The following is a 13,654-nucleotide window of genomic DNA, read 5'->3' as shown; positions in this document are numbered from 1 at the left end:
TGAAGGGCCCGTATTCACAACAGCCCTCTAGTCATTACTATTCTAACAGATTCAGCACAATGGGAAACAACAGCATAAGGTGGTTTTCAATGTGCTTTCTTACAAACATGGTACATACAGTACAGGCATGGCTAAAAGATAAGAACTGGGGTGGTGTTCCATGCCAAACACTTCTAATTAGAGTTGCCACTGCCATTTCACCTACAATGAAATTCAAAGCGCATTTCAAGGCCCTCTCCTCCAGTGAAACACGGAGGGATTTTGAAAGAAGCCAAAGGAGTTTTTAAAGACTATTGAATATTCTCAGGGTTTGTTTTCCATTGCATTCCTATGCTAGATTTTGCCTCAAGTGAATTTTGAAAAGAGTATGGATGTTCTCCCTAAGGTGAAGCATCTGAGTAATTTTGAACAAAGTCAAGAGGCTTTTGATAACACTAGTAAAAAAAAAAAAAAGTCAATAAAGCCTTTCACACATTCCATCTTAATCCTAAGAAATTACAGTTGAATGGCATGCACTTTGCTACTCAACAAACTATGGCAGTATAAAGAATAGTTCAAGGAACTAAGAAAACTGCTTATCTATGTATGTGGGCTTCAAAAAGAAAAAGAAAAAAAAACATTTTTATTTAATTGCTTGTGAGATGTTAGATAGATAGATGATAGATAGATATGTTGGAAAAAGAAATAAGGATAAGAATACTGTGGTTAACAATTTATGGGAAAGAGCTAATAAGTTTGAAGCAAACCAAAATATTTTAAAAATCTTTTAAAATAATAAATTGTTTTGTATCATTTGCAGGGGAAGAATTATTTGAATTACTTTACATACAGCACAGAGATGCCATTGATTCAGAATGAGATCCATTTTTGTCACTAGATTATTCTTATTTGCACGTATAACAACCGGTAAAATCTCTTCTTCTCTACTTTGCTGCTGTAGACCTATGAATAATCTGTTCTTGGCCAACGTTAATGAGCTACGTCACATAGCGAGGCATTGTTCCATGAGACCACTGTTATCATTTATCATGCATTTCTCCGTAGTATATTTATAAACGGAAAATTAAAATTTAATGTGCTGATGGGATCCATGAGCACAGAATAGATTCTAGTCGTCATCATAGTAGCAAATTATTTTTATTGATTTGTTAATCTGATACCCCACCTTCCCATAAAAGGTGCCTAAGGTGGATAGCACAGTAGCAAGCAATAGAGTGGAGCAGTAGAGCCAATCATATGCGTCAAATGCTGCTCCCATACTGTGTTGACATTAATTCCCCTCCTCCTCACTGACAATAACCTCAACATGGAGGTTATTTATTTTTATGACACTGGACATTGGACAACACTGGACTAGCAAAAAGAGAAAGCCAATACAATGCAACTACAGTGGAACCTCGGTTTTTGAACATCTTGGCTGCTGAACGTTTCGCAAGCCGGACGCCGAAAACCTGTAAGCGAATGCTTCCATTTTTGAATGCACCTCAGAAGTCAAACAGATTCCAAAGTGTGTTTCTCAATTTTCTCTGTTCACTTTGCTGACAGCCCTTTGATTTTTGGTTTTCGAATGTTTTGGAAGTCAAACGGACTTCAAGAATGGATTACATTCAAAAACTGAGGTTCCACTGTACTGTTATTAATGGCGATATAGGATACGGGTGGCGCTGTGGTCTAAACCACTGAGCCTCTTGGGCTTGCTGATTGGAAGGTTGGTGGTTCAAATCCATGCAACGGGATGAGCTCCTGTTGCTCTGCCAACCTAGCAGTTTGAAAGCATACCAGCATATGAGTAGATAAATAGGTACTGCTGTGGCGGGAAGGTAAATGGCATTTCCATGCACTCTGGCTTCTGTCACTGAGTCCCGTTGTGCCAGTAGTGGTTTAGTCATGCTGGCCACATGACGCAGAAAGCTGTCTGTGGACAAACACCAGCTCCCTCAGCCTGAGAAGCCAAATGTGTGTGGCACTCCATAGTTGCCTTTGACTGGACTTAACCGTCCAGAGTTTCTTTACCTTTTACCTATTAGTGGTGATAGCAGTAGCAGTATTGCAGGGCCAGCAATGCACAAGATAGATAGACTCCCTGAAAACAAAGAGTGTTGGTGCTGACCTTTAAAGATCTAAACGCCCTCAGTCCAGTATACCTGAAGGAGCGTCTCCACCTCCATCGTTCTGCCTGGACACTGAGGTCCAGCGCCGAGAGCCTTCTGGTGGTTCCCTCTCTGTGAGAAGCAAAGTTATAAGGAACCAGGCAGAGGGCCTTCTCGGTAGTGGCACCTGCCCTGTGGAATGCCCTCCCATCAGATGTCAAAGAGAACAACTACTACCAGACTTTTAGAAGACATCTGAAGGCAGCCCTGTTTAGGGAAACTTTTAATGTTTAATAGGTTATTGTATTTTAGTGTTTTGTTGGAAGCCGCCCAGAGTGGCTGGGGAAACCCAGCCAGATGGGCGGGGTATAAATAATAAATTATTATTATTATTATTATTATTATTATTATTATTATTATTATTATTATTATAGCTTAAACAATTCAAAACCACCACGGAGGAAAACAGCAGAATGAAGGAAGGAAAAGGTAAGGGTAGCAAGAGATATTTACTCTCCCACTCCCAAAAATGATGTGTGCATTTAAATCTGGTTGCAGGATACAGATGGAAGAAGCCTCTGCCAAAGAAGATAAAGAAGATTGGCAAAATAAATTATTGAACTATGCAGAACAAATTAGATAATTTGAAACCCAAGAAAGAAAGAGGACTTTGACTTTTTTTAAGGGTAAATGTATAATGCATATTTTTAAAGCTTTGTGTATAGATTTCTACAGTAGTATAAGTTTTAAAAGTCCCTTGTAATAAGATGAAGAAGGTTTTAAAATTGGACTGTTAAGAATATAAGGTTTTATAGACGTGCATGAATAAGCATAAAAAGATGGAACCAAGAGGGGGAGTGAAGTCAAGCAAAAAAAATATGGTTTAAAAAATTGTTTATGATGTTATTCTTCTTTTTTGGTCTTTTCTTTGTTATTATAAAATCAAAAAATTGCTCATGAAAATAAATAAATCTGGTAACAGCTGGGAATGAGGATTATGGGATACACCAGCATTCTCCACTGAGTCTTGGAAATTTTAAGGAAGAAGGAGATGTAGCACCTCTCAGAAATATTGTAACACAACATTGGAAAACAGCTACTAAGTTAACTTTGGAGGCATAGTGGGATAGAATAAGGAATATAGCCATTCTGCATAAACTAATGAAGCATGTTAGAGAGTTCAGGAACACAAAAACCAAATAAAATTTTGGGACTATATGGTACATGTATATTCAGTACATCTTCTCACTTCCCATGGCTCACTCTGGGACAACCTGTTAAGACAAGAGGGTAGAAAAGACCTAACCGATATAATCAGTTCTAGAGTATTTACAAACCTTATGTTTGTCTGCATTATTCACATTGTATATGCGTGGAATGTTTCATTGTAGGGGGGATATGGGGTTTGTTATATGTATTTTTAGAAACTGGGAAATAATAATAATAATAATAATAATAATAATAATAATAATAATAATAATATATTTATACCCCACCCATCTGGCTGAGTTTCCCCAGCCACTCTGGGCGGCTCCCAATCAAGTGTTAAAAACAATACAGCATATAAATATTAAAAACTTCCCTAAACAGGGCTGCCTTCAGATGTCTTCTAAAAGTCAGATAGTTGTTTGTTTCCTTCATATCTGGTGGGAGGGTATTGCATAGGGCAGGTGCCACTACAAGAAGGCCCTCTGTTTGGTTCCTTGTAGCTTGGCTTCTCGCAATGAGGGAACCGCCAGAAGGCCCTCGGCGCTGGATCTTAGTGTCCAGGCAGAACGATGGGGGTGGAGATGCTCCTTCAGGTATACAGGACCAAGGTCGTTTAGAACTTTAAAGGTCAGCAACAACACTTTGAAAAAATGAAGTTAAGCAGAATTTAAAAAGAGAAAATTTGTTTTTCTTTCCAAATTGATGGGTAACATTGAAAGTAAGAAGCATATTGGCGCTTTATTAAAGATCTTTCACAGCAAGCCTAATGTCCTTTTGATGTTATATGAATACGTTAAATTACTGTACAAAGTAACATGTGATGTAGAGTATAAATATATTGATATCTAGTATGCTGTTTCATTCTACCAGTCTACATCTTTAAACTGATTCATGCTGTTCCCATCGACTACTATGTGTGCATAAAAATAATGCATTCTTTTTATGCTTGCTTTCTAGAGTGAATTTCTGAGAACTGGTTTTTGTGCCTCTATCTGGAAACCACAGAAAATCGTTTTTATTGGCTGGTTGTTTGCATGGATGGTGTAACTGGACACCAATCATCGTGTAATAGAAAGTTTATGGTTGGAAAATGTGTTTACAATATTAAATGGGCATTGAGAGACAATGGGTTATTGCCTCCACACCCACAATGGCAATGTGAGAGGAAATGGATTTCAGACAGCTCATCTTTTAGTGAGGTGAGGTAGAGTAGGACTTGTCCTTCTTATTGTGTTATTGGATGTCCATTTTAGGAGTTTTGTATTATATGCTGTTTTTAATCTGGCATTTATTTTATTTATCTTATCTTGCTTATGAGAAGAACAGAGACTTAAAAACAACAACTAACAAATGCAAATACTACTATAAGTAATAATAATAATAATAATAATAATGCCACAACTTTATTAATTTTAAGGAATTGCAAGAATTGGAGGCTAATATCACAAGAGCATGTTGTCTTTGTCCATGGAGTTTTCTTGGCAGGGATACTGGAGTAGCTTGCCGGTTCCTCCTCCAGGTGGATCACGTTTGGTCAAAACTCTGTTTATCTTGGGTGCCCTGCTCAGCATAGTTCATAGCTTTTCTGAGTTATTCAAGCCATTTCGCCACGGCAAGGCAGTGATCCATGAAGGGGTGAAGGAGGAGACTCTTGTCCTTATTGTGTTATTGAATGTCCATTTTAGGAGTTTTGTATTATATGCTATGGTGCTGGAGGAGACTCTTGAGAGTCCCATGGACTGCAAGAATATCAAACCTCTCCATTCTTAAGGAAATCAGCCCTGAGTGTTCACTGGAAGGACAGATCCTGAAGCTGAGGCTCCAATACTTTGGCCACCTCATGAGAAGAGAAGACTCTCTGGAAAAGCCCCTGATGTTGGGAAAGATGGAGGGCACAAGGAGAAGGGGACGACAGAGGACAAAATGGTTGGATACTGTTCTCGAAGCTACTAGCATGAGTTTGACAAAACTGTGGGAGGCAGTGGAAGACAGGAGTGCCTGGCATGCTCTGGTCCATGGGTTCATGAAGAGTCGGACACGACTAAATGACTAAACAACAAAAACAACATCACAAGAGCGAACAGCCTAATGGAGTCTAATATGAGAAGCAGGATAATATGACAAGAGAGGACAGCCTAATGAAATCTCCCCTCTCTTTCACCAGGACAAAACCATCCTGGCTTCAGGAGCCAGATCACCTAATAAAACCTGTCAGTAGAAGCCTTGTGCAAGGACTTCTACTTGTGCAAGGAAGCTTCCATCCCTCTTTGTCACACACCCCTCCAAAAATTGCCTTGGGTAGGGAGAACTTCTAGAACAGCACAACATGTGGTAGTATGTTGGGAATGGGTTTGTGAGAAGCTTTCTGGAGATAACTTCTGGATAAGATTAATACAATATCCCCACCATCACCACCACTTTATTTGTGTGCAGCCACTGTTATAGTATTGGTTTCTAGAAAACAGTGACTTTATTAAACTGTCTGACTATCTCCTCTTCAATGCAGGTTATAGAGATTTTTATGGTGGCCAACACAGTTCTCCTGCCTGCAAATGGTGTCCTAAAACTCCCATCAGAAATCTAGCGGCTGGCAAAGGAGTGAAACATTTTATTTTTATTATATAAAAGGGACTCCATTAGAGACTAAAAGCATTAGCTTTGTGAAAAGTAAGCTAGAGGTGTTTGTAGAAGCATGGCTTGCATTTGGAAGTTATGTCCGTGATTCAGCCTTGCAAGTTGTCAATTTGTCAATATAACACTATACATTTTGCATTTATCAATGGGTATTTACCTATGAGATTGGATATTTCATCACTTTGGGACCAAGGGGGCTGTCCTATGGCAAGATGAGCCAGGATGAGCAGCTTAGGATGCAGCAGATCTCCAGCTTGGCAGGCCAATTCCTGGCTCAGGCAATGTCAAGTTGCCAACACTGGCTCAGCAAATATATGACAGCAGAATTTTATTATCCTGGCTCAGCCACTTGAGCTAAAGCTGGTTGAACCAAGGCCAGTGTAAGTCCACAAAAAGGGCCGTTTCATGTTGCAGATATTAAATATCGTGCAGTTTGAAGCAACTGGAAACATAAGAAATGACTCCTTTGGAAATGAAACATTGTCCAGGCCCATAAAAATATTATTTAAACTTTTACTGGCTGAACGTTATTTAAAGCAGAATTAAAACATCAAAAATATCCATACACTATCATGTGCTGTCCAGCACAGACTCAGTATCTTGTTGTTGTTTAGTTGTGTCTGACTCTTCGTGACCCCATGGACCAGAGCACACCAGGCACTCCTGTCTTCCACTGCCTCCTGCAGTTTGGTCAAACCCATGCTGGTAGCTTCGAGAACACTATCCAACCATCTCGTCCTCTGTCGTCCCCTTCTCCTTGTGCCCTCCATCTTCTCATGAAGTGGCCAAAGTATTGCAGCCTCAGCTTCAGGATCTGTCCTTCCAGTGAGCACTCAGGGCTGATTTCCTTCAAAATGGAGAGGTTTGATCTTCTTGCAGTTTGAAGAGTCTCCTCCAGCACCATAATTCAAAAGCATCAATTTGTCGGCAATCAGCCTTCTTTATGGTCCAGCTCTCACTTCCATACATCACTACTGGGAAAACCATAGCTTTAACTATACGGACCTTTGTCGGCAAGGTGATGTCTCTTACAACATATGAAATAATCCAACTGGACCTATAAGCAAAGGTCTCTCTCTCTCTCTCTCTCTCTCTCTCTCTCTCTCTCTCGTCTGCTCTCCAATGTCCAGGCTGTTTGCTCTTCCTTTAGGAAAGCTATTTTCACATACAGTGGTGCCCCGCAAGACGGAAAACTCGCTAGACGAAAGAGTTTTCCGTTTTGGAGGTGCTTCGCAAGACGATTTTCCAAGGGCTTGCTTCACAAGACGACAATGCCTTGTGAGTTCCTGCGGGTTTTTTTTTCCTCCCCCCCTTTTTCTAAGCCGCTAAGCTGCTTATCAGCTGATCCGATCAGCAGATAAGCCACTAAAAGCCGCTAAAAGCGCTAATAGCGCTAATCCGCTAATCCGTCAATGGGCTTGCTTCACAAGACGAAAAAACCGCTAGACGAAGAGAATCACAGAACGGATTCTTTTCGTCTTGCGAGGCACCACTGTACTGAACTTTGTTCTCTGTCAAGTTCAGAGAAAGAGTAACATCCACCACCATTTCAAGATGGCGAATTTTCATCACATGATCAAAGGAACAGAAAAACAACCAACAGGTAATAATTAACTAATTACAGCTCAGAGTCCTTTAGAAAAACTCTTGTAGAAAAAAAATCCAGGGTTAGCAATCCTTCAGCAACACACTTTTAGCCATTTTCCATTTTTAACCTTCATTAATGCACATTCATTTTTCATTTCTGTGTGAAGTAAAACATTATACTTAACATCCCAGGGGCATGGCAGGGGTTTGACCAAAGTGGAGAGGACTTAGGCTAGATCCTAAACTCATTCAACTTGGTCACATGACCTGACAACTTTGTCACATGACCTGACAACCTGGCTTCCTTCCCATCTGCTAGCAGCAGCTCCACCACTGAACAAGGTTTGGATCTGGTGCAACTTCATACTGGTTGAGTTCTACTGGCTTGCTTTATGTCAGCTTCTTCTGCATAGGATTGATCCCTCTGGTAGTGAAATTACTGATTCAGGACACTGTTTTCTTCTCGTTTCTTTTTATAGACCTTATGGTGTTTCCGCATTTTCATGTTTATGTCTATAAAATCTGCTTATAGGATAATTGCAATGTGTCGTGTGTATTTTTTAAAAAATCGATAAAGTAGGAAAAAGGGGGAATAAACAATTTTGCTGGTAAGTATATGGATTGTTTCAAAAATGTTATGGGTGAGACATCAGAAGACTTTAATTGGACCACTTGTTGCTGAATGGTTAAGTAAACTTTGGAACATGGTTGAAATGACATAAATAAAAAGTCCACATATACAACAGACCTCCATGGTCAGGTGGGATTCATTCATCAATTGGCAGGGTTAATATGGTGGAGAAATGCCATATTGCAATGTGTTTCTTTAAGAACCTCCAAACTGTAATCATTTCAGCTGAAATGAATGAAGTATTGCACACTTCCCTTCAGTTTATAGTGTACTCAAGGAGCACAAATGCATGTTAATTTATGAAAAGGTTCAGAGTTGTATCAGTTGAGGCAATTGCACTGTGCTAATCTCATCATTCTTTACTCTTCTTTCTCCCAGTAGGCAGCAATGACTCATCTGCCAGGAGGTGAAGCATGTGGCCCTCTCCACCATATATTATTATTATTATTATTATTATTATTATTATTATTATTATTATTATGCTATCCCCATCTACCAGCAGTGTTCTTGGGGAGAGAGCCCCAAAATGGTTCTTCTTCCCTTGCATGTTGATATTTTCCCTTAAGTTGCAAGGTTCAAGTTCACAATGTTCTCCAGAATTCTTAAGTATGTCAATGCAGTCACATGTATTATGTAAAACGTGAACCAATTCCAAAGCATGTGCACTCATGGGTGTTTTTGATGTATAATTAAAGCGACACTGTTACCATTAATTTTATATTTTTTTCATTTTTCCCCCAGCTAAAGATTTAGCAAAAGCCACTCTCAGAACTTAAACCAAAGCTGTGCAGTTCCTATATTTAGAATAAAAAAACATGACATCTTAAGAGAATGGGAGATTTTCTCTTACAGCAATGAGTGAGGCAAGATAATATAACTGACAGGCTTGTGTGAGATAATCTCTTAAGGGTATTTTGCCTGAATGCGTGGTAGTGGGGAGGATGTTTAGATGTGTATGCCTTTCTCCAAAGCATAATTGAAAAGTCTGTTGTGAATTTATTCTCCTTCCTATTAAGCATTATAAAGGAATTTGATCTTTGTAAATTCTGATATAAACTGACCTGATCCACACACATCATACTAAAGTGCACATCCAAACAGAGCTACCCATTTGACTTTCCGTTTCTTCAAATACTGTGGCACAGCTCTCTGCTCAAAAAATAATAAAAAAGTTAATGTGCATTTCTAAAGAAAATTCGTCTAGAAAATTGTATTTTTTGAGGCAGTACCTTTAAAAAGATATATTTAAATGTGTTGTTCCCCGCACAACGCTACTGCAGTTATTAATTGCTACAAACTGGAAATCTGCCAAGCCTTTACTAAGTCTGCAATAGGATAAGCATATCTGGGAGACAGCTCACTCACCTGCACACCCCTGTTTACTGAGCTTACTTACTATAAAGGGTATAAAGAAGGATGTGCATTGACTAAAATAATCGAGAAACATAGTTTATTGCAGAAACAGATTGGGATCATTGGAATACAAAAACCCTGTTGGTGTTTTGGTTTCTGCAGTATTCAGTTATGGATGTATGTATATATTACAATTTTCAAGAATGTTTTAAAGTGTGCATTTTTCATATTATAACTCCCACACACTTTCTCTCTGCTGATCTCTTCATACACATCACATGCCATAATCTTCAAAAGGAACAGACACACATTTAAAAATACTTTGATGTGTACATGCATGATGTAGGTCGTAACCTGCTGGTGTGGTGAAAAGAGGAATATAAATTTGAGCATACAGTGAGTTGTATCTAATGCTCACAAAAAAGGAAATCTGCTTGTGCAATAGAACCTCTCCTTGAAGTCCACTGTGTGCTTTCAAAAGCAGTTTTAAAAAACTGGGAGAAACTATGGAACAAGAGTGCCGACTTGAAAAAAATATTGGTGGTGCCCAGGTAAACCCCATCCTCCATAATCGACCACAAGATGTGGTCACACACAGCATTTGAATGGCAATGCCCATCAACTTGGGAGAGGGCAGGCCCCTCAAATATTTTATGGGGTGGTCAAGGAGACCTCAGCCCCTAGGAGTTGGCTCCTATAGTATATGGCAGATTTTGGGATCATGCAGGGAGAAAAGAGGAAGGAGAAGTCCCGTGGTATGAATGGAACACTGCTCAAGCAGCTCTGGGTTCAAGCCAATCAAAGTACCTATAAGAGTTGAATGAATGAATGACTCGATTTATTATGGTCACAGACCAGAAATACAGACATATACAGCAATAGAGAACATGTAAATATACATGGGTTAAAATCAAACTCTATAAGCTAGAGCATGGTAAATGATACAGATATAAAACAATTAAAATATGTAGGGTAAGGTAAGACCTTAACCGCCAATTTAAAACATGCAGGTTAAGACATTGGCCATTAGATTCATTCAGAGCATGCCTCCTTAGTTTTATAGCAGCAGCACAGAATTTGGCCACTTTTAAGGTAATTTCTGGGACGCGGGTGGCACTGTGGGTTAAACCACAGAGCCTAGGGCTTGTCGATCAGAAGGTTGGCGGTTTGAATCCCCACAAGGGGGTGATCTCCCGTTGCTCGGTCCCTGCTCCTGCCAACCTAGCAGTTCGAAAGCATGTCAAAGTGCAAGTTGATAACTAGGTACAGCTCCAGCGGGAAGGTAAATGGCATTTCTGTGTGCTGCTCTGGTTTGCCAGAAGTGGCTTAGTCATGCTGGCCACATGACCTGGAAGCTGTACGCCGGCTCCCTCAGCCAATAAAGTGAGATGAGTGCCGCAACCCCAGAGTTGGCCACGACTGGACCAAATGGTCAGGGGTCCCTTTACCTTTAAGGTAATTTCTGGTTCCCTGTAGTGATCATTAGATCTGCTTGGGGTTTGTTGCATGTTTGGAGTGATAAATATTGAACATATGTGCCTATTGTAATGACGATATGACAGGACATGAATAACAGTTTGAACTTCCTTCAAACCACATAGGTATATTCGCTCTGAATACAGTTTACCTTCAAATCTGCCCTGTAGTAATGCAGATAGTAGGACAATGAATCTGGCAAGGGTAAAATATCTTCTAAATACAGGTATTTCTAGCTTGGATAAATACCTTGCAGAAGTAAATCCCCTCCCAGTATCTTTGATTTCTGGGTACCTGGTCATTTCACTCACATGGCATTGCAATTCAACATCCCAAATAGGTTGCTTAATTGAGGATTTGGTTCTCTAATATCCACAGGTCATCAGAGCTTGAGGTGTGAACTATAAGAGTTAACAATAAAGTCTTAGCAAATTGAAAAGCAATAGGGAGGGGGATAGTGGGAAGAACAGAGAGGAAAACTGTTAACTTCAGCACAGATTGTTGTCCTATCTCATCTAATGCCTGAAAATTGAACTGAATTATTAATATTCCATTACCACACATTATCCATTGTTAACTAAACAATGCTGTGCTTGCACTGTAAAACAAACCTTTAAACAATTAAAAATTTGGGCATGATTGACTAGGAGTCTGACTTGGGCATCAACTGGATATCATGTAAGTAGCACAGAGCTCTAATGTGATATTTTGTCGCACACAAGGAAACCTCATCGCAATTGTACTGAACAAGGGGATTTATGGGGAGGCGTGACCTGCCAGAGGAAATATCACACAGTTGCCAAAGTACTAAATGCCTGATTGGGCTGCCTGTCTGAGTGAGCAAATATCCCATCTGCCTTCTCTGGAGGTTAAACAATGTGCGGAGATTGAAGGTATCCAGTAAAACCATCCTTTAACGTCGGAATTCATGATAGATGATGGAACACTCCACAACGAGGCGTCAGTATTCATTATAATGTTTCATTCTGAACCTGGCAGTCCTGCTTCTCTTATCTCTCTCTTTATGCACATAAGCTATAATGATGAAGAGAGCTTGTAAGACCGTACATCAGTCCGACCTGTTCTTTTATCTCACTCTCCCTTCCGTGTTGTTTGACACTAATTAAAAATGGTTGGGCCACGTTCTAATAAATATGAACTGTAATTATGCTGACAAGAGGAAATATGGTATCAGTGGCGCTCTGTGCCAAAGCCTCAGACCTGACACAAGTCCTGTTGTGTGATCAAAATATTTGAAAAATCCACTGCTCTCCATTCTCTAGGCTGACACATTGGGTCTGATTTCTAAGGCAGAACTTCCTGTCAACAGAGTTTCCAATCTGGGACTATATTAAACTAAATGGATTAGTATCTGATAGCTAAGACAATTTACTTGTGAAAGGTGTGATCAGATTTACTGTTTCTTTTTTGCATGTTTATTAAATAGCTTGGGGAGGCAGACACACAGGGAAGTGGGGCTTAAGCCTTTGCCCTCTGCCATGGTCCCAACAAAAATCACTGCACACCCTCATGATCTTTCCCTGCTATAGAATATACTTTCCCTCCATAGTTCACTAGGGACAGCAGCATAATTAGACTCAGTTCACATTTCAAAGTTAATGCACCAAATTTGTGCTTTCCAAAGCAACATGTGAACTGATACACAGCTATTCTTTGAAAATGCTCACTTCTCCGAATTTTGCAATGCAGTTTCCAAGCAAAGAAATGTGGAGAAAAATGCATAAAAGTGCCCATAAAACCACACCAATTAGTGAATACAACATACAAAATACACTGCATTAGAGAGTATTGTTTTGCAATAAATAAATACGCGCACATATTAGGAGAAATTTACACTACTGGCAACAATAGAATGCTTCTTCCAAGCCTAATTTCAGTGAGACAAAGGTTCAGAGGACTGTGGGCACAGGTTCACTCATGGTCACCACATTGGAGACTCCTGACAGATCTTCTAGTTTGGCCCTAGTCTTGGTCTCAGCAATAATTTGGGAGAAATAGAAAGCAACAAGTAAAGAGTGTTTAGTTGCAACTAACATCTGCAGGATGATGTCCTGCTTCTGCTTTAGGAAGAAATCCGAGAAGCAGCCATTTGGTTTGGTTTTACAAGTGTATTGTGGTTTAGTACATATTATCTGTAGTTTGATTTGTTTGTTGTTATGGGCCAGGAGTCAGCTTCGCCTGCTGAACAGCAGCCTGAATGGAGAGAAGGCAGAGTGACTCTACCTGCAGCTGGTCAGCCTTCAAGGACACAGTGGAGAAGGCAATGATGAGAACCAGCTGGCTTCAGCCTTCTTAAGCAGAGCTTCCATCAGCAGTCAGATGCTGGAAATAACGCTTGCTGATTCCTGCTCATCTTGGCCCTTGACCCCATGATCATCAGATTCCCTGACCCCTGGACTGTCTGACCACATGGATTGCTGTTTTCCTGACCCTAGGACTGTACAGTGGTGCCTCGCAAGACGAAAAGAATCCGTTCCGTGATTCTCTTCGTCTAGCGGTCTTTTCGTCTTGCGAAGCAAGCCCATTGACGGATTAGAGGATTAGCGCTATTAGCGCTTTTAGCGGCTTTTAGCGGCTTTTAGCGGCTTATCAGCTTATCGGATCAGCTGATAAGGGCTTAGCGGCTTAGAAAAAGGGGGGGAGGAAAAAACCC

This window comes from Podarcis liolepis (genome assembly GCF_965112155.1).
Source record: "Podarcis liolepis genome assembly, chromosome: 4".
NCBI lineage: Eukaryota > Metazoa > Chordata > Lepidosauria > Squamata > Lacertidae > Podarcis > Podarcis liolepis.
The sequence above is the reverse complement of the archived record's forward strand: the minus strand, read 5'-3'. Positions refer to the sequence as shown.